This window comes from Sciurus carolinensis, chromosome 9 (assembly GCF_902686445.1).
Source record: "Sciurus carolinensis chromosome 9, mSciCar1.2, whole genome shotgun sequence".
Taxonomy (NCBI): domain Eukaryota; kingdom Metazoa; phylum Chordata; class Mammalia; order Rodentia; family Sciuridae; genus Sciurus; species Sciurus carolinensis.
In genome coordinates, this window is record NC_062221.1 from 83099870 (window position 1) to 83105563 (window position 5694).

Here is a 5694-nt window from a genome sequence, read left to right on the forward strand (position 1 = left end):
TCATCATCATCATTATTATTGATTATTATTATTATTATCACTATTACTTTGAGATGGGGTCATGCTAATTTGCTGAGGGTCTTGCTAAGTTACTGGAGTTGGCCTCAAACTTGTGATCCTCCAGCCTCAACCTCCTGAGTTGCTGGGATTATAAGCACTGTTTTTGCTTTCTTTTCTTTCTAATTACATATTTATTTACAATAAAAAATCTCATTGCAGAAAGTCTGTGAAATATAGCTAGAAAATTTTTAAAATCACCCAAATTCCGTGAACCATAGAGATAACTACTACTTATTTTGTTAAATATCTTTTTTTTTTCTTTTTTCTTTTTGGTACTGACTACTAAACTCCAGGACACGTTACCTTTTCATTCTTTATTTTGAGACAGGGTCTCACTAAGTTGCTGAGGGCCTTGCTGTATTGCTGATGATGACTTTGAACCTGAGATCCTCTGCTTCAGCCTCCCAAGTTGCTGGGATCACCGGTGTGCGCCCCCACGCCCAGCTTATTTCCCTGCTTTTGTTAACTATTTTTTCAGTCTTCTATTCATCCTAAAAATGTTGAGATTACACTCTATGTATCCCTTCTTTAGATTTTGTGACTTGATTTTGTAATATAGAATAAGATTTAATAAAATAATAAATCGTTATAAAAGTATTTTTGATGATGAATATTATGAGGCACAATAATATCATAGTTCACTTAACCATTCCCTAACTGGTGGACATTAAGGTTTCCCCAACTTCTTACCACTTTAGATAACTCCGTAATGAACACGTGTGCATTAAACTTACTTAGATCATGCCCTTTAGATCATGTTTCTGAGGTAGAATGTTGATACCAATTCTAAGGACGTTACTATATTGCAAAATTGATTTTTTAAAAAATAACTGCAGCACAAGTTCCAGACCTCCTTCAACTACGGGTTGGTCCTTCCCTCCTTCCCTTCTTTCCTTCCTCCTTGATGCAGTTTTCCCGTTGCAAGAGCATGGCCACTGGAGGCTGAGTGGGAGAGGCACAGAGCCTGGTACTGTGCACCAGACATCCCTTTCTGCCAAGTTCCAGCAGTGATAACAGAGCACAGCCTGAGCCCTGATTCAGCAAGAGGTTGGATGACGATGAATCACTGTGTGGCTGAAAGAGATCTGCTGTGCTCAGGGTCCCAGAGAGTGTGCCTGGTTGGACAGTGATCATCTCCATTAGCCAACTCTGTGGGGATTATGGGTGGCCCTGGGTCTTTAATGGCTCCTTTCAGAGGCCAGGTGGTCCCACCCACAGGGAACAGCATGGGTGCTCTGAGGAGTGGTGGGTTGTTAGTGCCAAGTTGGGCAGGGTGTTTGGCTCTCAACACAAAGTTCATCAGGAGATCTGGAGTTCCGCCAGGTGGCCGGGCTGCTTCCCAGGCACTGTGGTGAGAGGCCAGTACACCCAGCACCTGAGAGCTTGAGTGGAGGGTCTGAAGTGCCCGGTACTGTATAATCATGGTAGATGATGGTTACTCCATCCATCAGAGCTCCAGTTCCTTTTCTTTAGGTTTTTGTTACCAAGACTTTAAAGTCTCTAATTGCTTGCACAGCTTTTCCACCCGCTGTCTGTTGAAATCTGTGCCCTCTCTTTTTCTCTCTGACAAACCAAATTTTGCCTATCTTCTCAGGACAACTCCATCCTACTCCTTTTAAGATGTATCCTGGTAATTCCCAACCATGCTTGTCTTTATCTGCATCTCCATTAAGTTATACATTTTATCTCCATAAAAATTATCATTGATGCCAAATATTTTGGCATTTGATTACCAAATGATTACAGCTTGTGCTTTCTCCCTAACTTATCTGTCTAGACAATTCTTGCGGTCTCAACAATATCTGGAAAAAAATGAAGACTGGAGTCTTCATTTTATAGATCCGTTCTATATCTTTCTTTTGAGCTCTGGACCCAGGTGGCAAACTATCTACTTCATTGCATTCACGGGCATCACACACCTCAAACTTTGTCCCATTCAAATTTAGGACAAATGTCCCAGCATTCCCTGTCTAGACTGACATTCTTCCTACCTCTACACTTACACCCAATCATAAATCCAAACTTTATACTTCTCAGATCTGTCCACTCCTGTTCACCTGCACTACAGATCTAACAGGACTACTCGTATTCATCCTGAATTCCATCCAAACCTTCCGCTATGTAAGACAACACATGAGATCTTTGAAAACCCAAATTTAATCATGTCATATACCACACCCAATGCAGCCTATGTTAAATCTGTTAATGGCTTATTTTCTTCTACTTTAAAAAATTCCATTATGGTAGAACCTATATAACATAGCAGAAACTTTGACATTTTAATAATCTTAAGTGTACATTCGGTGGCATTAAGTACATTAATGTCACACAACCATCACCACTATCTACTTCTAAAACTTTTTCATAACCCCCAAACCAAAACTCTGTAAGGATTAAACAATAACTTTTCATTTTTCCCTTCCTTCTTACTTCCTAGTTACATCTAATCTATGTTCTGTCTCTATGAATTTGCCTATTCTAGATGTTTTGTATTAGTAGATTCATATTATATTTTCCCTTTTTAGACTGGCTGTTTTCATTTAGCATAATGTTTCTTATGTTGTAGCATGTATCAGAGCATCATTCCTTTCTATGACTGAATAATATTTCATTCTATGGATATACTGCATTTTGTTAATCCATTTATCTACAGATGGATACTTGGATTGTTTCCACTTTTTGGTTAGTAAGAAAATGCTGCAATGATCACTGGCATTCAGTTATCTGGGTTTCTATTTTTAATTATTTTGCATCTTTTTAATTCAATATGGAAAACTTATTAACCTGACCTGAAAGAGCTCTGCAGAGTCTGGCCCCTCTACTTTTCATTCCAAGCATTCTCTTCTTTTTTCTTTGCAACCCTCATTTCTGCAAAGTTCCTTTCTGTCTCAGGTATTTGGCACAGGCCTTTCTATGTGCCTGGGATCCACTCCCCTTCACTGCATTTCACCAGTTAACTCCTCCTAACCCCGCAGATACCTACTTAAGAGTTTTCTTACGTCAAGGAAGTCTTTATTTTCCTTTCTTTCCCTTTCCTTTTCCTTCCTTCCTTCTTTCCATTTCTTTCTTTCTTTCTTATTATTTTCATTTGTTTGTCTAGGATATAATCTTTATTAATCTTAGTAGAAATAAGTCTGTATAAAACCAAATATTTGTTACTATAAATTCTGCATCGTGATTAAAACTCAAACTTTAACAAAAGTTAACTCAATCAAAACCTACTACTTTAGAATCAATAGTTTCTTTGAAGCCACCATTATACTTAAATATGGTTAAGGTGTGAATGCTGAAATTTGGTTGAAAAACTAAACTTGCAACTTGCTCAAATAGAATTTATAAAAAGGCCAAATTGTGGTTTTCACAGAGCTAAAGTCCACTGGAAGCACCAGCATCAGACAATTGTTAGAGTATACAGAATCCAGACAGCCTTTAGATGGTCTTCTGTGGTCTGCTCTTCTCCATCAGAGGTCTGTGGATGTGGAGTGACACCCCACCTAGAACCATAGCCTGGCTGAGTCCCATGCCCATGAATAGCAAGTGAGGAGGGTTGGTACCCTTCACCTCCCAGTCTTTCCATGCATTTCCTTCCAGTTCTAGAACTTTCATGAACCTGGCGCAGCACTCCAGGAAGGTTGCTCTGGCACAGTGACAGTCACACCCACGAGCCCATGGCCAGTCATGCTGGAGTTTTCGGGTTCTGATAAATACAGTCCACCAGGAACTGCAAGCCAGCTCCCTGTGAGCAAGACAATGGCTTTGCCTTGGCCTTCCTGAAGTCCTTCCACCTTCCCACCAGCAGTTTTGAATTCTGCTGAAGCTCAATCAAGGTAGAGAAAAGTCTAGTCAGACACAGTGAACTCCCACTACCTACTCTTCATCACAATCCAGATTACCCAAGGAAGCTTTTCCTAACCTCCCTGAGCCATGCCTCTTCTGGAGTACTTCAGAACACTGCACAGCTCTCTCTGACAGTCCTTATAACAGCTCATATTTCCATGCATCGTCTTCAGAAGATTTTAAGTTCCATGTGGCAGAGTTTATGAGACTTTTGACTCCCCCTTGGATTCCTGGAGCAAGCACTGGTGTGTATCACTTGGTTGATGCTCAACTAATATTAATAAAAAGACAAGATGGGGCTGATGACGTGTTTTGCAGGCGTAGGGTGGGAAGCGCCAGCGGCGCGGGAAGGCGAGGGACATTCCCAGTACCCGTCCCGCTGTGCTGCATCCTTCGCAAGTAGGAAACAGCGGAAGAGGTCTGAGTCCTGTGCCGTTCAGCAGGGAAGCATCGTCTCGGCTCAGCTGTCCGTGCACAATGGACTCAGCACCTGCCGCCTGCCTTCTGTGGCCGCTTCTCCCGGGACCCCGAGCTTCTGGGACCCCTGACGGTGCTCTACGCAACCCTCGTAGGGAGGGACCCCGCTGTGGCAGGCGGGGTGGCTGAGTGGTGAGCGGAGTGGCTGCACTGACTGACGGCGACGGGGAAATGGAGCGTGTCAGGCCCGGGCAGGCAGCACCCAGCTGATTGCTAAGCGAGCCGACCGGGTTATCTATGAGAAGTATCATACGGAGGGATTCTAGCCAGGTGTTAGAGACGACAATATGATGTTGGCAGGGCCTATTCCAATGGAAATATATGCTCAATTTAAAGTATTTGAACACTGCGGGCAAACAAGAAATATGACACTGCCAGGATCCTGTCTCTCGAAGAAGCTATTGCAGAATTTTGAGGAGCTAGTTGCCACATTGCCCAAGGATGTTCAGCCTGGGCCTGATTTTTATGGACTGCCGTGGAAGCCTGCACTCTTCACTGTCTTCTTGGGAATTGTTTCATTTGCCATTTTCTTCTGGAGAACTGTTCTTGTTGTAAAAGAGTATATCAAGTTAGTGAACAGCAAATTTCTGAAAAGTTAAAGAATATGAAGAATGAAAATGAAGAACTGGGGGCAAAACGTGTCAAATTATGAACAGAAGATCAAGGAATCAAAGAAACATGTCCAAGAAAGAAAATATGGTCCTCTATGATGAAGCAATGAAATATAAGGATAAAATCAAGCTACTTGAAGAAACTAATGAGATTCTTGAGGACAGAGCTAAAAGTCTTCATGATATGTTAGAATCTGAGAGAGAACAGAATGTCAACAAGGAGAACTTGACTGCCGTATCCCTCAAATTGAAGATGCTGAATTTATAACAAGACGTATAGACACGGAGATAAGTTAATCATCACCTGTCATGAGGGATTCAAGATTCGTTACCCTGCCTATGCAACATGATTTTATTATGTCGTGATGATAGAACATGGGATAACCTGCCAATCTGTCACAGTATGGGGAGGAAGCCACCATCGCTAGCTGTTCTTCTCTCAGACTTGATTGTACATGTTCTTTGATAGAGTGATAGAGATGGCGAAGTGGAAGGCAAAGTCATCCACCCCACATGCGCCCAGCTGTTCTTGGGATGTAGATCTTCACTGCTTGTGGTGGTGCTGCACCATATGCTGACTTTTATGGTATAAGTGGGAAGTCCCTTATTCTTTAGCATGCTGGATGTCCCCCTAACATAGAAAATCAAATAGTTTAAGAATGAGGAAATTTGTAACTGGGCTGTGAACTCAATGATGAACTGTTGTATA